This window comes from Panthera onca, chromosome D1 (assembly GCF_046562875.1).
Source record: "Panthera onca isolate mPanOnc1 chromosome D1, mPanOnc1 haplotype 2, whole genome shotgun sequence".
Taxonomy (NCBI): domain Eukaryota; kingdom Metazoa; phylum Chordata; class Mammalia; order Carnivora; family Felidae; genus Panthera; species Panthera onca.
This window is the reverse complement of record NC_138348.1, coordinates 104365057-104389090: the sequence shown is the minus strand read 5'-3', so window position 1 is coordinate 104389090 and position 24034 is coordinate 104365057. Positions and strand designations below refer to the sequence as shown.

The window sequence follows — 24034 nt, the reverse complement described above, 5'->3', positions numbered from 1 at the left end:
TCTGTATCTGTTATGGCTGCAAATGTGAATGGTGCCCCCTAGAGTTGTGCAGTGCACGACCTGCATAACTGTATATTGCAGCTCTGCTGCTTTTGAATATTGTAGGACCTTGTAGAGACGGATTAGTAAACAGGGGTTTTAGAATGGTTTTCTCTGTGTGATGTGATATATGTTCCCCTTTACCATCTCCTCAAGAACCTTTAGGGGGAAAAAATTAAACTGCTTTTTCACAGCGTTTGGAGTTAGATTTGTTTTTCTTTTTAATGTGACACTGTATGAAACCAGGCCTTAAGGCTGCAGCAGTATGGCTCAGATATATTTGGCTGACACTCATTTGCGCACACAGTGAACAGGATGTGCACTCCAGGACTGATGACAGCTTGGCCTCAATGTCATAGTAATCAGTCTCCAAAGTCCAAGGTCCCTCTTCCGTCAGGGAGGCAATAGGGCAAAGGGGTGCTTCTGGGTCTGTCTTACAGGATCTCTTATCCACCGTTTCATTGCTGAAACTAAATCATAGGAAACAGAAGTCACAGTGAGGTTTTCAGGCCCACTGGGAAAGCTGGGCCAAGACTGGGCTGCTAATACCAGGATAGAAGATCTGAATTACAGAACCAAAGTGAGTGTGGGGTTCGGGGGTCTTGAAAGCAGAAATGCTGCAAACCCGGCGGGCAGGAAGTACTTGAAGGATTCTGGAGCTGTCTGCTGATGCCTGTGGTGATCTTCTGAACAGTCCCAGCGTGGACACATGTGGGCTGGGTTCCTTTAAAGAGGCTTTGCAGGGACAGGCGCACAGAGGAGAGCAGCACGGCTGTGCATGGCCCCCTCACTCCCACTGGGCCTGCCTTGCAGCCACAGAACTCCTTGGAGAAACTTGCAGAACTGCCAGGGCGCCGGGGGGGAGGCAGCCGTGCAGGCTGGTTGGAAGTGCTCTGGGAGTGGACATAAGGAGGAAAGGCAGGAGTACTCGAAGCTGGTTGAAAGCATCAGTCTGCTGGAGGCTGTCCCAAGTTGTAGTCCCTGAGGCCCTGCAACCTTTCCCCCTTGGCCTCCTGTTCGCTTGCATGAGGCAAGGAAGAGAGGGGCACTGGGGAAAGGGGTCAGAGCTATGAATCTCACCAGCTGGCTAAGCGGGATTATTGTCGCATAATAAATCCAGGGCCAGGCATGTTTATGAGGCTCTCAGAAGCTGCAGGAACAATATCATTTAGAAAACATTTATGCTCACAAGGCGAAGGCAATCCCTCCCTCCCCCACTTTATTTATGAGGCATGCTGGGTAATTAAGTGAGAGCTAGGAAGGGAGGAGGTTGGGAGAAGATCACCCCTAAATAATCCTGCCTGGTAAAGCCACCATCTGGGCTGTTGTGCCAGAGAGATGGTCCCCATATGGCCAGATAGTTTATGAGCAGTGCGTGGATCTGAGGGCTGAGGAAGAAATAGCCAAGAAATGTCAATGGACCCATACAGGCGTGATCTGAGCTCCTGGAAGGCAGGGATGTTGTCTTATTCATTAATAGATCCCTGGCACCCAGCACAGTGCCTGGCATATGATAGCTGCTGAATGCATATTATTGAATAAATTCACTCACCCATTGATTCAAAACAATTTAATGAGTGTTACCATGTGCCAGATACTGTGCTCTCTAACGCACTGCTTTGTAAAAACGAAAAATAACAGACAAAACCACTGCCTCCATGGAGCTTACAGTCCAGCAGAGGAATCAGGAACTGAGGAAATGACTCAAACAATCATTGCACTGTGGTTGATTTGCCTTTCTCCACCAACTATGGCTAAGGAAAAGGGCGGGGAGTGGGGGAAGAATGAAAAATTAGAGGTAATTAGGCATGGTGTCTTGCAAGGCCAAGTTATTACCAGGGAGCTTGAGAACTAGCTCAAGGTCAGAACAAAGGAACATTCTTCTGGCATGAAAAAGTTCAAAAGTTTTGTTGGCAGAAGGGCTGTGACTTGTGTGTAGACCCGGGAAGGCCTCTAGCTGGTTAACCCTCACAGGACTTGATCTCTGACTTGTCTGCGTGTTTGCTTGTTTTTATATCTCAGAGTGACCTAGGAAAGGGTAACCAGAGGGGAGAGCCTGTTGTCACCCAGAGTCATCAACTAGGGGCATGTTCCTGTTCCCATCCCCCACCTTACAACTCAAAATTTCACACACCCCCCCATCCCTACTTCACCAGCAACAGAAACTAGTGAGAACAGAAACTAGTGAGAACAGAAACTAGTGAGAAACCTGGGACCTGATGATTCTCAGCATCAGGAAGGGCATCACCACCTGGGGCCTGACGCCACATCAGTGGGTGATCTAGTCTTTTGGTTTTCAGGATGGCGCTCCGGTCTTGGTCCATTGCGCTGACACAGAAGTACTCGAGTATATTTCAAAACATATTTCTCCATATATAAAGAAGATTTAACTCTCTGAGCACCCATTAAACATGTGCAGTGTGCACCCACAGTAAACACTGTTTACCTACTCAACAACATGTACTTGGGTATGCATCTTAGCACATGTGGAGATGTGTTGGTTCCGTGAGCAAGAACCAGTGAGTAGAACTTGGACCCTTGTCCTACGTGAGTGACTTGGAGACTGGGGTAGTTTCCTCCAAGATGGCCTTCATCCCTCTCTGTGTGCACATCCAGAGGTGAAGTCTATACCCCCTCCTCCCTTGGACCTGGCTGGACTCACTGACTTCCTTGAGCAATAGAACGGAACACACATGATGTCAGGGGCTTCAGCTGAGTCAGAGTTGCTTTGCAGCTCTCTGCTGTGCCTCTCTGAATGATCACTTTTGAACCTCCCCTCAAAAGGACCAGTCTTGAAAGCCATGCAGTGAAAAGCCAAAGCCATGTGCAGAGGTCTTGGAGGATGAAACACGCTACGTAGAGACAGAGGCCAGGTTGTCAGGAGGCACCAGCTACGGGAGTAAGGAAGCCATCTTAGACATGGGTACTGCCCCACATGATACCCACAAGGTGTGGAATTCCAGAAGTCCCAAGCCATACAATTGCCAGGTTAAGTAAAATGGTTGTTTCAAGTCAGTATGTTTAGGGCAATTTGCTGTGTAGCAATAGAAAACCAGAAAGAGACCCACAAAGTAGGAGGTCCTTTCTTCTAGAGTCCTGACTCCTATGAGCACTTAGCAAGCTCTGAGCAGACTCAGTTCAGCCTGAGACTCCTGTTGAGAAGCGATTTCACCAGAGCCATTCCCAGTTCTGGAAGAACAGGAGCCCAACTCCTCCAACTCATATCCTGCTTGCCCTGTTCATTAATACTCCTGCATGCTCACCCAGAGCCGCCAGTCCCTTGTCTCTGTAACCAGCATGCTTGAAGCTCCAGGCCTGGCTGTCCTGGCCCTTGGGTGACTCTAGCCTTTGGTGCTGGAGTGAGCCCTGGAAGAGGCACTGGGGTCCTGCGAGTATAGGATGCCTGGCTCAGTGCCACATAGAAGGAGACATCTGTGTAGGCAGACAGGAGCAACAGGCTGATGGGCCATCATAGCAGGCAGCGGCCGGGAAAGGTAGGGGGCACCTAAAATCGCCCGGTAAGTATGGCTTCAGAGAAAAGTGTTTTATGCCATTAAGTAATACCAAATTGGGCTTTATGAGTGAAGTAGAGTCTATCTTTAAGACTTAAAAAAGGCATTTACTGCCAATTTCTGCTTAGTGCTTTACTTATGCTATTAAGCTTCCATTTCATGCACAAATGAATTATGCAGAGAGCGCTGTGGCTTAGTTTCAGCAGGCAAACAGTGGCCGGGCTAGTGCCTTCCTATTACCGTGGTGTCAGTGAACAAAAGGGTGTTGGATGCGGTTCTGGCAGATTAACAAATTAGCTGTGCCGCTATTATCTAACATGGTGCCACACTGTCAGGGAGACTCTAAAACTCCAGGATTGAGAGGTAGAGGGAGGAAGCCACCCCCGGCTTCCCTGGCTCCTCAGCAAGTTCCCAGGGACTGTGTTGTTTCTAAGGTGTGCAAGAAGCAGAGAGGCGGGGTCCCTCTTTCAGAAGCATCCTCCACCCTCAGTTTCACGGTGTCTGAGTAGCAGCCCATCAACTCCAAGTAGGAAGATACCACCAGAATCTCTGATTCCTTAAAGAACCACTTCAAAGCATGTCCCAGAATCTGGGGGCACCTCTGTCCCCTTCTCTGCTACTAGGGGTACTTTCACAATTATAAATCTAGACCTTCCATTTCCCTCCTAACTGGTCAGCTTGTCCTCAGCATTCAAGTAATATTGCAGGATGGAGAAGCTGTTCAGTCTTTCACCCATCTTATTCAACAGTTCCCCCGGATACCTCTTTATCTTAGGACCTCACACCTTAGGAGAAGGTAGCTTTCTGATCCCGTTTCAGTGGCTCCAAGTATCTCCCCCTCTGGGCCTGCCACACCATCTGAGATTCTATCATTTGAGAATTAGCACTCTCAGTGAAAGTATTGCATCTCCAGGAATCTTCTGTGAAATTGTAAATAACCCCAACTGTGGTACCATGGGAAGCCTTATTAGCCATGTTCCAGTCCTTCTCATCAGCTGGGGCTCCCACTTGCCCACAGCCCCATAGAAACATCTCACTCGTGTATTTCCCTGATTCACAGCATTCAAGCTGCTTTTTCAACCTTTACCAGCCTTGCTTTCTGCTTCCCAGACTGTACCGAATACTCTTGGCTTCTGATCTCATGACACTCTTTCCCTATTCTCGGCTTTACCTCACATCTCTGAGTCACCCTTTGCCTTCTTTGTCAACCACAGTTCAGAATTTTCTCCCAGGTGCTCTGTTCTAGGCCAGCTGGTTACCTGGGAACGTGCACTCCTGAATGTTTCCACATTTGCCAGGCCCTTCACAGAGCAGGAGAGCCAAGGCCTAAGGATTAACCAGTGGGGCTCTGAGGGGAGAGTGGAGGACTGTGGGAAGGGCCCTGCTGAGCAAGAAGCCCTACCAGGCAGAGCTTTGGGGGCTGTTTCAGGGGTCTGAGCACTATGCCCTGGGTGGGCTAGGCTGGGAGAGGAAACTAAGGTGGAGAACTCAGAGGCAATCTCCCCCTCTCTGTGGAAATGCTGACAAGCAGCCCATTTTATTATTATCCTGGCTCACAGCCCATGGTTCCTGTTTATGTGTGAATCCCAGGACAGTCACTGAATCAGAGAGGGCTATAGCTGGAAGGCACATTTTTCTTGCAAGGACAGAGAGGTAAAGGGCTGTGACCAAGATCACAGAGCCATCATTGAGTGGCAGAGCTGGATTCTGTCATCATTGCCCCCCTGCTTGTTCTCCAGCTGCTTGCCTCCTAGGACAGCATCACTTCTAGGGAGTAATCCATGCAGACAGGAGTCCACAATGGCTCTGAGACACAACAGGGACTGCACAGGACAGTAACTTGGGCTGCCTACCCAGACCACATCCAGATGGCAGAAGGAACTGGACGTGGCCAATGGCTACAAACCAGTTTACCTAACAGTGGGGATGGGGACAGTTCCTTTCTTCTCTGTGTGACTTCTGTCTTGCTCAGAACAATTCATGAAGCATTTCCAGCTAGGCAAGCCCTGGGAATCTGAGTTAGAATACGGGCATTTATCCATATACCTAATAAACATTTTGGGGGCATTAACAGTATGCCTGGCTCTGTACTAGATATTGAGGATCCAACAGTGACCAAGACAGGAAAGGAGCCTGCCCTCAAAGACTGTGAAGTCTAATGAAGGATTTAGGAAACTCAGATATTATGCAGATGAACTAGTGCTAGGATATGGAGAAGTTGAGAGTGTTAGATATGAGAAGCTGACCCATACCATTTATTGTCCAAACCAAGATACTCAGGAGAATGTGCTATTAATGATTATGTGAGGGCTGCATGTTCAAACTGGTAACATTCTGGGCAAACTGGGACATCTGGCCACCCTAGTTACAGAAATAGGATTTTAAAAACAATGAGACAAGAGGAGATGAGGGAAGGCTTCCTAGAAGAGGGGACCTACATGCTAACTTGAAATAACTTCACTACAATGAGATTGCCATAATACATATTGATAAGGAAATTGTCAGTATGTATCATAGATTCAGAATCTAGATTTTTTCATTTCATCCACTGGACATGAAATTGCTTTTAATTTATCCAACATCATCCCCTCTCCCAGGACATCCCCTGCCTGCAATCAGATGATCTCTCAATAAGCATTCCCCACATCCATCCTCAGGAAGCAGAGTTATTTCCAGAGAGAACCAGCACAAGCCCCAATTGCAGGGTGACTAGAATCTCCTTTTATCAAAGACCAGAAGTGGTCAGAACAAAACCTCTTTTCCAAGTACCAGACAGTGTCAATTGCTCACCGAGGTTTCTTAGCCTTGGCTGAATCAATACTTGTCTATAATTTTTTTTTTCTAACATGACTTGTCACCTTTCTTTTTCTTTTCTTTCTTGTCTAACTTTTATGTTTATTGTGCTCAAAAAATTTCCCAAATGTTTTTCCTACTATTATCCCTTGTCGCTCATGTTCTGACCCATTGTCAGGTTAACATTCTCCAAACCCACACTGGCATCCTTCATCCATGCGACATTCTCATCCATAGCAAAACAAGAAGAAAATGGAAATACCAATGAGGAGAAAAGGGTCCATTTGCTGAAGTGACCTGGTAGGTTTCAAACAGAATTATTGATCAGTTAAGCTCTCCTGGAAGAGGCATAACTGGCTAGGGAGCTGGTGGTCACAGCTATGTGGTAACGAAGAACTGAAATGAGAGTCCTCTCAGATGCCACAGTGGTTAGTATCTGGTGGAGAAAGCCAGAGACCAGTGGAGGTGGGTAATGAGGGGATAATTACAGCAGCCAAGAGCTCTCCTTGCCTTGTGTAAACTTAGCCAGAGCCATGATGCCTCATCCCTCCAGACTTGTTTGATTTGGGAGGTCTAGGATGTTGGTAAGAGTCAGAAATAAGCAATCTTAACCCATGTGACTGTCTCACCAAACCTGAGACAATTTTAAATTTCCTGTGTATAGTTAGTCTTGCCCCGACAGTTAGTTTTATAAATAAGTGAGGTAGAGCCTCATAGCATTTCATGGTAAATTCTTTCACACAATTGAAATGAAGAACACATAAACAGTAAAGTGTTGGTAAAGTAGAATTTGCTATAAGGGGCAGCTTTTTAATTCAACCACTGCAGATGGGGGTGGGGCAGATGGGATGGTGGGGGGAGACAATAGAACTGATTTAAGGGGAGAGAGAGAAAACATGGAGGAAAGGGCTTTTGAATACCATGGGACATCTTTGACGTACGTCATTAAACTCAGAAGGTGGACAGAGCCCAAACCAACCCTTAGGGAGACCCTGAAAGCCCCCCCACCACCAAAGAGGACATTGTAAGCAAAAAGGTTTTTCAGAGGCCTTTAATTTCGGAGCTGTCTGTTCTAGGAGCCTGCGGTGTGGAGGTCTGTGTACTAACAATTAGGGATGGAAATTGAAGGTGAAAGAGGAAAGTGATATGATTGATGGATTCTATTTGGCCAGAGCAGTTATCTTATATGTATTCAATACTGAGCAGCTGCAGACAGACTCTGGGAAATCCCCACGCTCTGCCATCATCCTAATGCCCAAAAGAGGCCTTTCTGGTGGATGCTAGACTGAGGTACAGAGAACATGATGGGGCAACAGACTCAGAATCAGGGGAAGGGGAAGAGATCAGGACAGGTCAGGGATAGTCCCTACCTCTTCTTCTCCCCACACCCCCATCCTTAGAGCCATTAACACCAGCCCTATGGGGCCATTGTATCTGAATATTCTCTGTAATTGGCTCTGTTGAAGCTCTGTGTCTGTGCACAGTTTCTATTCAAATGTAAGAGTTCAATTCTTCTTAACTATTCCCTTTGAGTGTCCTAATAAAAGTACCTTTTACCAAGTATGAAGAAAAGGTATCCCCAATGAAATAAGTCAGGGTTTTAGTCCATTTGCAGGGTAGTGTCCAAATAGTAACTACTCCCATGAGAAGAGGCCACCCCTTACAGATCTGCCCTGTCATTTGTGACAAATGCAATTTACCATTGGTTCTGTGTCGAAAGCTCTGACACTTTTTAAATTAGCTGCACAAAGAAGGATTAAGATGAGGAGGCACTGGCAGGGCCATGACACCACCAGGGGGAGGGGTCATTATCAGCATGAACCCCTGAGGCTGGGTGTCCCCAGCCAGCAAGGAGATTCAGCAGGAACCGGCTGCCAGGTCCCTAAGCCGTCATCTGTGTCAAACAACCGGGGTCAAATGGGGTGATTGTGGCCTGAAATATGAAAGATTTAAACAATTGAGACCATCATTTCTAGTTTATTACCCAGACTTGTGTTGTGTGTGGAAGGGTTGATGGCTTTGGTTTATGAGAGCCAATGAAAGCATGACAGATTCCTGGAGGCCCTGGGAACTCATTCTCATGTCTTCCTCCCACCATCTATCCATTCGCTCTCTCTCTCTCTCTCTCTCTCTCTCTCTCTCTCTCTCTTCCCCCCACACTCTACCCCCATCACCCCCCACACAAAACACAAGTATTCTTTCCCTTGCCATAACAATTGGGCCATTATGGGCTAGAAAACAGGTGTGTTCAAAACAAACATAGAGCAAAATCAGGGGGAGAATTTCTAAAGCTTGGGAGTCCTCTGACTCCTTGAGTCATCTGTAGCATGTCAGAGCCAAGAGAATCCTTGGAAACCATCTAGTTGGGCAGTTTCTTTTTACAGCTGAGGAAGCTAAGATCCAAAGATGAACATTAGCAACATAGGCTGTCTGTGACTTCCCAGTTCTCCTTGTCAAAAAAATTTGATCTCACCTACAGCCTACCTAAACCCCTCCATCTCCAGTCTAAAGCCATACTCAGGATGTCATTCTTCATACCTGTGCCCTTCACATGCCTGAAGACTATGGTTCCCACCTGCTTTACTCTTTCCAGGCCTAGCCATGCTTTCCCTTGAAGGACAAGGAGAAAGGGCAAGAGCTGATCACAGATCAGACGGTTGACTTACCCGGCTGCCTCACTAAAGATCATCTGGCCCTTCATGTCCCTGATGAGGGAAACTGAAATCTCAAGTGGTAGCATGATCTGAATAGAATATCACAGACATCAAAAAAAAAAAAAAAACAAAAAACAAAAAACAAAAAACACAGGTGGAAACCAGGCCTCCTCATTCCTGAACCCTTGATCCTTGGTCTTTGATCCTTGATCTTTCTACTCCAGGGTCCCTGCTCCACTGTCTGCCACAACCTCAGCTCCAGCCCGGTCTCCATTTTAGCCTAATAGCAATGAAACCAGAGCTCCTGGCTTCTATCCACAGTGGTTGATGAGGGAAGGAAAGGGGATTGGAGGGTACATGAACAGGCAGCACTGAGCCCCAACCCAAATCTCCCTCCCTCTGCTTAACACAAACCCAAGCCAGCAGAGGAAAGCCATAGTGAGGTCACTGCATTCCTGGTGGATAAAGACCATCTTTGTCCACTCCTGCCAGGCCTCTGGCTCCAGGCTGACTCAGGCTGGCAGGCTCCAGCTGAACATTCTCTCCCTGCTGAGAAATGAGCATTCTCAGAATCTCAGGATGCACACAACCGTGGAAAAAGTAAGTGCATACAGATACACAGAAACATGCACACACGCGCGCGCACACATGCACACACACATACACATCCCTCGCCAGTAGGAGCAAATACTGAAGAATAAACATACCTGACATAAAGCCCAACTCTGTCTCCAGAAGAAAAAGATTCCAAAAGGGCTTGAATTCACCAGAATCAGTGTTCCAGGGTTTGCTAATCTCTAATCTCCTCAATTTCCTCCTGTGGAAAATGGGAATAACAATACCTAACCTTGGATGACTGTTGTGAGAATTGGAGAAAAATATAAAACCCCTGACTTAGCGCCTGCATCGATAAAGTGTAGTTTTTGCTATGCTAACCATTTATTGATCACTGTCAGCTCTCCTTTCTCCTTTCTTGGATTATTTTATTCTTATCCAGAGACATGGGCACATTTCACTCCAGAACACCACTGACCAACCCGATGAGATAGGATCCCATCCAGAGGCATGTGACCTAATATGGGCAGGGGCACGCTCTTCTCGACAAAGCTAGAAATGGGGTCAAGAGAGAAATTAAACTTCCCAGGGGGCCAGGACCATAGCATGCAAACATAAATGCCCAGGGTTGGGGCAACCATGATGTACAGTATTTACGGGGAGCATAAGAAGCAGGTCTGCAGGTCCAAGATGAGACTTAGGGGGGCAAGCAGAGAGATACAGAGGTGGGAGAGAGTGCCAGTAGCACCCAGCCCCTTCCTGGGACCCAGCTATATTCCCTTCTCTGGCTGCCAGAAGCAACCCCTCAGTCTAACATTTCCCTTGTTTCCTTAAGGAAACAAGGTTTCTGTTACTTGCAACCAGTTAGTCCTCATCAGAAAATGATTGATGATCATTATATGCACATAAAGATAGATTTTATCTTTGACTTCTCTTTCCTCAAAGCTCCTTAAGAATGTGGCATTAAAAGGATAGTGATGGGGTGACTGGGTGGCTCAGTCAGTTAAGGTCCGACCAGTTCAGGTCATGATCTCACAGTTTGTGAGTTTTCAGGCCATGCTGACAGCTCAGAGCCTGCTTCAGATTCTGTGTCTCCCTCTGTCTCTCTGCCCCTCCCTTGCTCATGCTCTCTATCTCTCTCTCTCTCAAAAATAAATTAAGAAAAAAAACATTAAAAAAAAAAGGATAGTGATACACATGACCCCGGAGTAATGGGCAAACCATTGCCTAAGCCACTGTCCTCAAATATGAGGAAGAAGGTTGGTTGGGAGTGAGATAGACACCTGTCTCCTTCTCCTCTCTATACCTAAGTCTTTTTTGGAACATACCTGACTCACTGGGAAGTACATAGTCCTTTAGGGCTCTGTTATTTACCTTGGGCCTTTTTACAATAGCTTATTATAAATAGCTTATTACAAATAGCCTTTTTGAGGCTCAGAAACATTAAAATAATATTATTGTGAGCAGTTGTATGTAGAGCGCCAGACACAAAGTAGTTGAGGACTCAGTGATTGGTAGCTACTGCTATTAAGCACCTCCCTTGGTAACTAGCATCCACAGACCTTCCCAGGAGACCTCCCTGGATTTCTTTTAATACTTCCCACCCTTGGATATAGCAAAGAGGCTCTTGTTAAACAGAAGAGTATGGGACCTTTCTTTACCATGACTGGTATATCACCCTCATAGACTGAAAGTTTGGGAAGAGATTCTCCAACCTTCAGAGGCCCCTACTTGCTCGGCCTAAACCACCTTGGCCAGCTCTCTCCTCCGTCTTGGGGCAACCACATTTACTGGAAGTTGACATTTTACCAGGTACTCTAGGAAGATATAAAAACAAAAATAGGACACATGGTCCCTCCTACCTTCAAGAAGCTTATAATAAATGATATTTTTTGTAAAGCAACAGAAGCACATTTAATGCAGTGGAAATGAAATGTCTGGATGCCATGATGGTGCTGAGAAGGGGGGTGAGTGAATTAACCAAGGTTTGAAGACAAGGGATTCAAGAGCTGGAGATGATGCCAGGGCAAAAAACAGAAGTTCAGAACTTGTAAATTAGTTGTGCAAGAGAGAACACATTGAAGCAACAAGAAGCTTGGCACAGAGAGAAGGTGTGTAGGCTGGTGATACAGGTTTTCAAGTCACCTGAGTATTAGAACCATGTGAAGAAATGAGCTTGTAGTATAGTGGTTTGCAAACTTGCCTGCATTTTGGAACCACCTGGGAGGTTTAAAAATATTGAAGCATGCCCGGTCCCCCTCCCAGAGAATCTGGTTTCATTGTTCCAGAGCACTGCCTGGGAATCAGTATCTTTAAAAGCTCCCCACATGATTCTAATATGCAGTCAAGTTTGGGAACCACTGCCCTATGGGGTGACAAGTTTGGGAACCACTGCCCTACAGGGTGAGGCTAAGCAGCACTGGAGCAGGCAGCTGTTGTGCATTTTCTCTGTTGATGAGGATGAGCTGGGTATGAACAGTTGAGAGGTTTGGGGTCAAGGACGAAGGAGATACTCTCCTAAGTGACCCATCCTCACTCTTGCCTAGAGTCTGATTTCACTTCTATGAGTGACCTAAGCTCAGGCAGCCTTCCATCACCTCTGTCAGCATGTTGCTCAGACCCCCCAGGCTGACGCTCACCCAGTCAGTGCCTCAAGGAAAGTTTCCAGTGCCTGTGGCCTGATAGACCATTCATTGTGAGAAAAGGGAGGTCAAGCCCAGCTGAGTGGGCGGTACGAGCCTCTGCTGGCTCTCAACACAAAGAGAGTGTTGGTAACTGCACATTTCTGCAAAGTCCTGCTTGCACTTTTTCCTCATGGATGCTGTTCCCACTGACCAGTATCTTGGCACATGGCAGGAGATGGGGGCGGGCAAGAAGCAGCAGCAATGAGAGTCATTTCAAGCCCAAGGGAGCTCTGCAAATCTGTCTAACTCATTCCAAAGTTTGATGAGCAAACACAGTGAGCTATAATCCTTGTACTTTGAGTCTACATTTAGACTTCAGTTAATCTGTACTCAGCGCCAGCTATGTGTGAGGCACTCTGTGCTACAGTAAACTGAGGCCGGGAGGTATAAAGAGCCCCCTGCACTGTGGAAGATACAGTTTGAAGAGGCTGATGGGTTCATGACTAGCCTGCATGTGCACACACACACTTCACTGCAAGCCCTGCACCCATTTTATGAGACATGGCGACATGGCCCGGTCACACTCTCTTGGACAGAGGTGACTGGATAAAGATTGAGCCCTGATCCAAACTGAGCCTATCAGAGGCTCTCCCTACAAATTAGTAAGGAGAGCTCGCTTTCTCTGTGTGGCTGGACAGGTGACTTGGGAACTGCAAGTGGCCATGTTTCCTGCTGGAGGACCGAGAAACAGAGAAAGATGAACTCACAGAATAACGAGGCATAACCATCTCCCATCTGGCATCAGCACCCACCTGAGGCCCAGATACATCTCTGCCCTTGGGTTCTACAGAGATTTGTATAACCTTCCTTAAAATACTAATTTACCCTTTAAAAAGCTAAGCTGCCTTGAGTTTATTTCTGTTATTTGGAAATAATCATAATAAAAACTTACACTTACATATTATGTACTATGTGTTAAACACTGTTCTAAGTACTCTACATATAATAACTCACTTAGTTTTCATAATGCCCTTCTGAGTTAGGTACTGGTATGATCTCCAGGTTTTGGATGAGGAAAGTGAGGCTCAGAGAGACTGGGTTGCCTCAGATTATGCAGGCCAAATTACATAAAATGGATTCATAGTCCTGATTGATTTACAGCCCTCCTATGCAAACTTCAAGAGACAAGACACTCAGGTCAAAGTTAATATCACCACGAGACACTGGACAAAGTGAATGGCTAGCCACAGTTTAGAAAGAGCACCAGCAGCCAGGGTGGGCCAGACAAGCTTCCTGGATGGGCAGACTCACATGGAAAGCCCTTCCCCATGGTAGAACAACTGGTCATCTGAGTGGAGCTGGAAGCGAACCTGGCAGGGGCAAGAGCAGCGAAGAGCCTGTCCTGATTGGCCTGGCAACCGTTAGCAGGTCCTGAGATGGATGCCACTGAGGATGTCAGGTGTGGTGGAGACCCAGAGGCTTAGAGCTGGGAGATGCTCTATGAGGTGGCATTCAGGGTTGTCCTTCTCTGCTGGAAGAGCCGATGGAGGCAGGCAGCCTGGTAGGAGGCACTGCAGCCTCTCCAGTGAGAGGCCATGATGTGCCCGGACGTGGGGGCAGCAGGAATGGAACAGACCCCAATCCCTTGTTCAGTTTAATTTCCAGACATGCTCTGGTTTGCCTCAGAGCCTCCAAGACCATACTTTTGTTTCTTCCCTCTTTCTCCCTAAAGCACCTGCAGTCCAAAGTAGGGTACTCTCTCCTTCGGTCAGCCAGTCATCTGGTCATGAGGATGGAACTGGAGCGTGGTACTGGACTGAGTTCCAGTTACAAAGGCAAGAGGGGGCAGGCCCCACTCCGGGCAAGCCAGCCTGCCTGCAGGTTCTGAACTACACCCGGATTGCATGGCCATGTTCCCAGCCTGCTTCCAAAAAAATACTCAATCTGAGAAATACAGAAAGGAACAAAAACCCATGATACTTCAAAACCCCTCTCTGTGCTGTTTGCATAATGTGAACCTTCACGTGCTCAAGAGGCAAAAGATAGGGGGGAAAGAAAAGATCCATGACTGAGCCTAAAGCATTAAAATAAAAAATGGATTTCAATAAAACATGATATAAAAACAAGAAATAACTGTAAATGGAATTGAAAGCAAATGACATAAAACTTCAGCACAAGGCTGCTCATTGCAATTCTGGAAACTTTCCTTCTCACAGCTGCACAGCCATCAGTATTCAGGGTACTTTTTCTTTCCATCTCTGTGAATTTATCACGTAAAGTGACATATGACGGCTCTCAGGTTCCACACAGCTTCTGCAGAGGCCTCTGAACTTCAGGGGACTGAGGGTGGACACATGTCCAGTCTTCCCCAGGGAGAGCAAAGGGAAAGTCAGGACCAGCGTTGAGGAAAGGACCCTTCATGCCTCTCCTGTCCTCAACCTTCTGTTCCATCGATAAAAGGCCCCTCCTCCCCAAGGGGCCTCTTTCCCATATGCAAAACAGAAACAATGGTCCCAGCCCAGAGAAGACCCTTGAGGAGAGAGGGGAGCTGAGGGGATGTCCCAGGAGACATTAGCCCCACAGTCATTGGGTCATGAGGACAGGCAGGGAGCACATCTTTAAGTGGAAGAGGACCCATAGGATCTCTGTAGATGCAATGTGGGCTTTCCCCAACCACGATGAACTGTGCAAAGGAATACAAAAACTGGAAGCCATGGGACTTGACACGATGTTCAGCTCCATAAATTTTCCTAGTATAATCTTCAAGTCCCAGTTGGACATGTTGATCATTATCGGGAGCACTCTGTCCTTGTCAGTCTCAGAAATCAGACAGTTGGTGGTCTTCACTTGTGGCAATGAGAATTGAAGGAGGCTGGAATCAGATGACTCTTACTCTCTTCCCACCCCCAGAAACTGTGACCACAACTTGGAATTCATACTACATGTTGCCTCCTGAGCCCAATGATAGTAAGAAGATTCCTGTTTTGGGGGAGTCATACATGGATTACCTTCTATCACTCTCTTCCTAAATCCAGGAGGTGGGCGTTATCACCCCTATTTTACACAGCAGGGACAGGGGCTCAGATGGTTAGGTGAAACAGTCTGGTGAGGAGATATACTGGTCACAAGTGTGGACTAAGTTCATGAACCTGATTTCAAATCTCATTGCTGCTTCTAGGGGTAAGTGTTTTAGTGGGTGACTTGGCCCTTTGTAAGAAATAAGAAGACAGCACCATAGCCAGAGCCCTGGGCACATAATAAGCCCCTTGTGAATGGTAGCTGTCGGAACTGGTGGTTATGCTTGCAGTAAGAAACTTGCCCAGAATCATACAGTTACCAAGAGACAGAAGTGGAATTTGAGCTCAGTCACTCAGTTTCCAAAATCTGTGCCCTTTCAATTGGGTGACATCCTTCTTCAGTGTGTATAGCCAGCGAGCAGTAAAAATAACCATTTGTTGGCCATCAACAAGTGGTAGCTATTGGGGTGGACCCTCTACACAGATGATTCCATTCAGCCTTCTCAGCATGTGGGGTGGAGGCCATTCTCTCTGTTTTATGGCCCTAGGGACTGGGATAGAGCCTCCAGACTGCCCACCTTCAGCCTGTGAGTGGCAAAGCCAGAATTTGATCCTTGAATTTTCTGACCTCAAACTGTGTACCTCTGTACATCCTGGCTTCCTCTGCAGTCAATGCTCTAATATGTTCTGGAAATACTCAGAAGTGCAGTTATCAAGGATTTCCTCATGCACAGGCTGTTCCTGGATGGGGTGGAAGACGACCTGAAGGAGGGATTCTGGTGGCTTTGCCAGATTGGGATTGGCAGTTTTGTTTGAACATTCTCTATTTTAGAGGCCAACTTTCTCCTTGGAGTCCCTCCGTTGTCTCAGCCCCTCCATCGACTTGTCACTCCTCCTGCAGGGACAGTGGAGACCTGCTTGTCCTTCAGAGCCCAGTTTCTGTGCTTAGATCAGTGACTGATTTCTCCCATCTCCCACCTCCGTCCATGCTCACCTGAGAATGAAGAGATATATTATGAGTCTTAACAAGAGAGATTGCTCAACAAGGAGCCCGGTGATAAGTGTTGGGTCGCGCAGGGGAGGAGAGAAGTGGGACCTGGCCCACAGGAGAGCGTCTCTGCATGCGGTTTGATATGACAGTACAAATCCAACTTTCAGTCACTCCACATAGGGGACCTGCTTGTCCCTTTGAGGAGCCACCTCCATCAGTGATGCTTCTGCTTTGCTGAGAAGTGAGCCCTGCCCCCTCTGCTGATTTAGTGAAGACAGTGACATCCAGATGCTCAGCCCAGGAGGCCCAGAAGACCCCTGGGTTTGGACGAGGCTCAGCTCCTGCCAGTGCCACCGATGTGGGGGCTCAGTGCAGCCCGAGGGCTCGGAAATGAGAAATGCCTCCCTGGGTCAAAAGAAGCGCTTTTGACGTCTCAGCTTTCATCTCCCAGTGCTTCCCCAGCCAGAAGTGACAGGGAGGAATAAAATGCAATTTATTCACCAGCCCAGGAGGCTCATTTCCAAGCACAATAGCCATGCCAGGCAGCGGGCCTTCCCCAGAAGAGATGAAAGAGAAGAAAGGGAAGCCAAAGAAGAAAGAAAAGCGTCTGAAGAGAATCAGGCCATTAGAAGAGGGCCCTACAGGATGACCTGCTGGGCCACAAAGGAAACCGAGGGCTCTGGTTGGTGCCCGAGACACCTCTGCCCAGGCCTGTCTGGAATATGAAAATGGCATCATTGGGGAGAATGGGTGTTGTGTGACATTAGAAATATGGCAACAGGTAAGAAATAAGGCCAGGGATAGGAATAAGGTCACTGATGAGGCATAAGGCCATGGGCACCGCCTGGAAAGAATCAGGGCAGGCCCAGGGCAAGCCCTCACCCTACCTGAAGCAGTGAGAGAGCTGGGGACACAGGGATATGGGCAATTTTCCAGAGAAGTCTTATGAGGCTGGGAGTTTCTTCTGGAGCCACTCTCCAGGTTACAGAGAGCAGTTACTTCCCCTCTCTGAGCCTCTGCTCCTTGCAAAAAAGATCAAAGACTACCTGCTTCATCCTATTGGTTAAGGAAATAACACATGTAGAAAACACCAAAGTAGCCCCTGGCATTCAAAGGACATTCAAGACATGTTTTAACTGTTCCCTCTTCCTAGAATACCCTATCTTATCTCGTTCTCATTCTCTGGGAAAACTTGGAATTCATCCTTCCAGTCTCTGTTTTGGCTTCTGTGTGTAGCCTTCCCTAATTTTTATAGACACTCAGGCATGACTTCAGTCATGTTATCACCACGTCTAGTAGAGCATCTATCACACCAAATAGGTGAACACTAGCTACATTCATATCTTGGCCAAACACCGATGCTAAAATCAATCATCATAAAATGACCTTCCAGAATTCAGGAATAAATATGAAATATTATGCCAAATGATTATTATTACAATTGCTTAATTAAAAATGTTAGTGGTTAAATTTTCAGAAGTTTGGTGTTAGAGTTGAGAACAATCAGCCCTATGATCCTGTTACAGGCCCTGAACTCTGGTGGATGGATGCTCATTTCCAACAGAGATCAGCAGACCAGGATATTTGGGTTGTGCTTTGGGTTTTTTTCTTTCATATACATATTTTTTATTATGCCTTGACATAAGACAGTTTATCATGGATGTTGCACATGATTTTTGAGGTTTTTCTCTTCACAGAATCCTGAGATTGACATATTACTCTTAATTCAACCTCTCAAATGTGAAGAATTTGCAAATAGGAAAGACTCATGATCTAAATGGCATTTACAAATGAAGCAGTAAATACAGACCCTAATGGTTATTTTGTTTAGTGTTATGAATGCTAATACTCCAAACAATTCTTCAAAAGATAGGAATTATGATATCATCTCATCTCTGTCTTCAGTTTATATTACTATTTAAATTTTTACAAATATTTCTATGTTCAAAAAGGATAAAAAATTCTTCCCAAAGTTATTGAGCCAAGACACTTTCTAGTTCCTTTTCATTTAACCCTTTGAAGGCTCTGAATAGTGTATTTGCATATAAAAACGAACAACTTTCAAAATGATCATGAATTTTTATGCCATTTCAGTCTTTCGGTGATGAATATAGATTTAATTTTGAACTGATATTGATAGAATTTCAACATATCAAACACAGATTTTTTTCCCACTTTGATCCTCATGTTTCATTATTTCTGTACCCATATTTCAAAGAGAATGTTTAAATAAAGACAAACCTTAGTAGAGTGCTCTATATTATTGATATCACAATGGTGATTTTGTATGTTAGTAATCTATGGCATTAGTTACACAGAAGCCTAAGGATGTCAGAGATGAGTGGACATTGAACTCCCAGACTTGCAGAGGCTTCTCTCTGCCTGCATCAGACATGCAGAGCAGACTGTAGCCAGGTCCCAACCTTGTTGCCTCGGACTGCTCGACAGCATTGCAAGTGCCCCCCCTGGCATTGTCTCTGTGGAGGGGGTATCCAGGGACACAGTGCTCTTCCATTCTCCTCATGTCCCCTGTCTTGGACCAAAGCTTCTTGCAAATGCTTGCATACGATCGTTGACCACTGCTCCTCCCCCGACCAGGCTGCAGTGACATTTATGATGTCATTATTAATGTCAAAGGTCTTTATGCTCCCTAATTGCCTGCTTTTTACTCTGTGCTTCCTCCCCCACTTCCTGGAACATACCTTGAATGACAGGAGAACTCAATTTGTAACATCCTGCCTGTATGTTCTGGTTTCACTGCAGCAGAACCACTGCCATCTCGTACCCCTTTGGTTAGCCAGTCAGTATCACTGCTGTTGACAGGGACACGCAGTAACAGGCTGGGAGAACATCAAAACCAAGTACACCAGCACACGCTGCAGGTCATTAGCTGAGGGTGTTTGCGGTGTACTGATCAGCCAAGACCCACAGAAAGTTCTTGAGAAGTTTTCATTGGTTAAGAGCCTATGAGAACTCTTTCAGAATATAAAAGATCTATATATTTAACAGCTGAGTATTGGAATGCTACTATATACACTCACACACACACACATCTCTAAGGGAGCATTAAACAAGCAATGCATGTCTGGTAATTATCTGTTTGCATATGTCTTTTGTCTCCAACAGACTGGAAACTTTGAGTTAAAGGGCCAAGCCTTTCTTTCTATGCCCAGCTTTTAAAGTAGAAGTGCTATATCACAGCAGCTTAATAAACATGAGATGAGTGATTGAATGCACAAGTGAAGGAATTGTCAAAGGGAACCATAATTCCCCCTCTCCAGCCCCCTAGGCATCTGCTCTCAGTTCTTCCCTGGAGATCCAGCTGCCTGGTCAGTGGAACAGGAGAGCTAAAGACTGCAGGGACCCCAGGGTGGAAAGAGCAGGTGGGACAGAGGAGGAAAGGAATGGGATGCTGATCTTCTCTCACCCAACTCAGAAGGGGGGGAATATGGCAGCAGCCTGTTGCTGGCTGTTTCTGACTCTATTTCAAGTAGCTCAGCCTCAGTCTAGGACTCCCCTCAGCCCCTACATCTCCTTGCCACTGGTTCATACTGAGCCCTGGGCTGGGCTGGGCTCTGAATCCCTGGGGACTGCACAAGGGGCAGGCACCACCATGAGCACTGCAGGTGCGAGAGGCCAGGAGGTACAGCCTCCTCTCAGCTCGTAGTGAGTGGACACAGAGGTGTGAACCATGCTTTCCTCCAACCTCAGCTTCTGCCCGCTCTCTGTTCTCCATCTCTCACCAGACTCTCCTGCACTCTTCTATATTTAACTCTTTAAGGCTCATTAACTACAAAATCCTGAACTTTACCACCAGACCAATTCAGAGGAGTTAGTTTTTGGCTATAGTTATTCTTCCTTTTGAGGATTAATTTCCTTTAACACTTGCCCTATTAATCACTTTAACAATGAAATTAAGATGATTATTTTAATAAGGTAATGGGTGATAAAGAGTGGGAGATACACATTTATTACGCAGGAGGCCAGAAGGTCTTGATAAAAGTTAGCCTTGTCAATAATATATTAGGTGGGGATGTGCTTCAGGAGGATCAGGCTGAGGACTGCTCTGTCTCACTGTTTACAGACACCTGTTTCTGTCAGTGTTGCCACGTTTTTGCTTTCAGGCCCCATAAAGTGGCATGCCAGTCACCGAGAGTGACGGGCTGTTATTTTTCCTCTGGAATTCCGGCGGCAGCTCTAGAGGCCACTGCTCAGAGATGCCAGCTCCAGGCCTTTGCCTCTGGAAAATAGCCTTTCTTCCCCACTGCCTTCATTCTCTTCTCTTCAATCCTTTCTTCCATTTCTCCAGCATCCACCTTCCCTGTCTTCCTGCACCTTTCCCTTCCGCTGTCCTCACCCCCATTTAGCCAGAGAGGACCACAGTATGAGTTTGTCTGTCATTGCATAACTCACCCTGTTTTGTTTTTAATCAATGTCAAGATGCTTCTTTAAAGTCTCTGACATCTCCCGCTCATCCTTGTTTATTCTCTTCCTACCGACAAGGGAGATATTGTTCCCACGGAGTCATGGGGTCACTAGGCGCAGGGGGCAAGAGGCATGCTAGGTCATGGCTGGTAGAGCTGGCACAGAACCCAGGGATCCTGGCCTCCATCGCCTCTTGCCTCAGTCGTGAGTGACAGAAGCTAGGAGCATCTCTCACTTCCTTGCCTCACCCCGCCCTCCAATAGTCAGCCCTCTCAATGGCTGGGATTCATGCAAAAATTCTTGGGAAGAGGAGAGACCCATTCCTTTGGTTTAAAAAGCAGAAGGTGGGTGGTGCACCTGGGTGGCTCAGGCCGTTAAGCGGCTGGCTCTTGATTTCGGCTCAGGTCATGATCTCATGGTTTGTGAGTTTGAACCCCACGTCGAGCTCTGCACTGACAGTGTGGAACCTGCTTGGAATTCTCTCTCCCTCTCTGTCTGCCCCTACCCCACTTGCACATGTACTCTCTCACTCTCTCAAAAACTTCAAAACAAAACAAAACAGAAGCAGATCCAACCATTCCACTCCTGGGCTTGTCCTCAAAAGAATTGAAAGCAGGGAACCAAACAGATATTTGCACACCCTTGTTGATGGCTGTGCTGTTCACAACTGCCAAAAGGTGGGAACCACACAAGTGTCCATCAGCATGGATAAACAAAGTGTGGTATATGCATTCAATGGAGCATTATTCAGTCATAAAAAGGAACGAAATTGTGATACATGCTATAACATGGGTAAGCCTTGAAGACACTATGCAAAATGAAATAATTCAGACACAAAAAGACCAATGAATTGGCAAATTCATAAAGACAGAATGTAGAATAGAGATTACTAGTGCTGGAAAGAGGGGAGAATGGGAATTACAACATCATGGCTGCAGAGTTTCTATTTGGGGTGATGAAAAAGTTGTGAAAATGGATGGTTGCAATGGTTGCACAGCATTATGAATGGACTTAATGCCACTGAATTAAATGTACATTTAAAAATTGTTAAAAGTAAAGTTTTATGTTGTTTATTTTGCTACAATTACAAAGTGGAAGAAAAAGCAGAAAAGGAAAGGAAATTAAAACTTGTTTTAAAAAGTAGTTTCTTTTTGATTATGGAGTATACCACATATTCAGGAAAGTATATAAAAGAGATGCTTGCATCTTGATGATTTATCACAAAGCAAACTTTACTGTAACAATTTGCAGGTCAAGATATAGGAGGTCCCCAGCCCCCTAGAATCCCTGAATCCCACCCCCCTCAGTAACTTCTCCCTCTAACCCCCACTTCCAAAAGATAACCAGTATCTTGCCTTTTGTGGTAATCATTCCTTTGTTTTGTTTTAGGGTTTTATGGTCTACACATCCAACTGTAAGTATTATAGTTTATTATTGGTTATTGTTTTTAATCTTATAGGAACAAAATCTCGTGTGGTTTTGTGTTGTAGTGTCTTATACACTCAACATTTATTCGAGATTGAAACATGCATTTGTGTAAATCTGTAGTTTATTTTCGTTGCTCTACAATATTCCATTGTGTGGATATTATGCTATATATATCTATCTGTGTTACTGTTGACGGGTATGTGGTTGGTGTCCACATCCGAGATATTGTGCCCTGGAACATGACTGCTCCTAAATGAGAAAGAGCTTGGAACTAGGTGGGGAGTTAGTAGGACATGGGCTTTTTGAATTTAGGAGAGGATGCCAAACTGTCTCCCAAAGTGGTTTTGGCAATTTACATGTCTACCAGTAATGAATGAGAGAATTATTTTTAGGGTGTTTGCTTATGGCCCAGGAACTATGGGGGGAAATAAAGGAAAATACCCATAAAGGGAATCAATATAAGGTAGATACTGTCAGTATTGGGCTTACCCAGATGCCCAGGGATCCTTTCTACCATTTACACGCATTCCTCCCCCTGCTCCTGTGACTTTCTGCTTTATTTTTGCCATCCCTGAGTCTCCCTGAGGCAGGCCTTGTGGCTGCATACCCATAGGTGTGGACAGCTGGCAGTGTGTGGCACGTTAGTAGCCCCCGCACACTACCTCCTGCCCTTTAGTCTTTGGCTGGGGGTACTTATACTCAGCTTTCTTATCTCTGGTCCTGACAAACTTTGAGGCATCATTTACACCCAGAGATGCTCTCTAGGACCAGGCTAAAGTCACTGTCTAGGGACTCTGCCTGAATTCACACACTTGGTGGCTTTTCTGTCTTCCTTGTCCTGCTTCCCTCACCTCACTTTCTCCTGAGAGCCTTTCCTTAATAAATCACTTGAAAAATAACCCATCTCAGGATCTGCTACTGAGGAACCCAGCCTAAGAAATGCACCCAGACTTATGAAAACCCAAGTGTGTTATCTCTGACAAAACTTCCTTTCAGTGAGTCTCTCTTTCCTCCTGTCTATTAAAAAAAAGTTCAGTTACTAATTCCAAAGATTCAAAATTCCGTTGTGGTATAAGATTAGGATGATGGTGTCACCCCAGCCCAAATATGACCACTGAGAGAGAGTAAGTCCAACCAAGATTCCAACTTCTCAGAGAGGCCTCTCAAGCCCCCTCCCCTCCATCCCTGCATACTCATGGAGGCCCCCAGACCTGGGTGTGTACAGGAGCACTTGCACGTGGACTGGGGGATGAGAGGTGTTAAAGCACATCAGTATTGTAAAGAAACGATGGAAGCACACTCAGGGAAGCTGATGGGAGAAGAGTGAGAGTTTAACATGCTAGTGTGTGTGGCAGATGTGAGCTTTTATGCCATAAAGCCAGTCTGTGATGCTGGCTCCAGCTGTTGTGAGGACAATGAGCACTTTCTGGATCCTTTTCCATGGCCTGAATGCCATTTGCATAGCAACTATGTAAATTCTATGGAGAAAGCTCTTTCACACAGCCAGCATCTCATCCTCACAAAACTTGCAAGGTGGTGTGTCTGTGCCTTTCACCCTCATGAGAAAACTAAAATCGGAAAGGTTAAGAGACTTATCCAAGGTCGCAAAGCCAGTACATGGAAGAATTGAGTCTGAGATTTAAGCCTCATGATTTTAGGGCCCAGAGAAAAAGAGAAGAGGTGGGAAGAGGTACTCAGGAGAGCAAAAGTTAACATTTATTGAGAGTTTACTATATGATGGACCCTGTGACTGTATGACCCCACTGAGGCCCCATAAGATGGGTGCTGTTATCATATCTGCTTTAGAAACACTGGGAGTAGAAAGGCTTAGTCATTTGACTACAGCCACCTGGCTGGCCAGTAGATGAGGAGGGATTCAAACCGAGCTAAATAAGCTGCCCACTGTGAACTAGGACCAGAGAAATTTACAAGACTTGTCTGGGACCCAGAACACAAGATTTGGGAGAGTCCAGGGTTTGGGGCAAAACCAAATGGA

At 46.1% G+C, this 24034-nt stretch overlaps 2 long non-coding RNA genes across 2 annotated transcripts in view; one reads left to right on the top strand and one right to left on the bottom strand.

Annotated features, from left to right (window-relative positions):
* Window positions 1-22026, top strand: part of LOC132660870 (uncharacterized) — a 239954-nt gene extending 217928 nt beyond the window's left edge. Inside the window, exon 3 of the long non-coding RNA XR_009601935.3 lies at window positions 22000-22026. This is a non-coding gene — a long non-coding RNA (uncharacterized LOC132660870). The remainder of the gene's footprint in view (window positions 1-21999) is intronic.
* Window positions 260-18772, bottom strand: LOC132660871 (uncharacterized). Its single transcript, XR_009601936.3, has 3 exons — window positions 18609-18772; window positions 9706-9815; window positions 260-509 (listed from the first exon to the last, which is right to left on the bottom strand). It is a non-coding gene; the product is annotated as an uncharacterized LOC132660871 (long non-coding RNA).
* Window positions 22027-24034: the final 2008 nt, after the last annotated feature.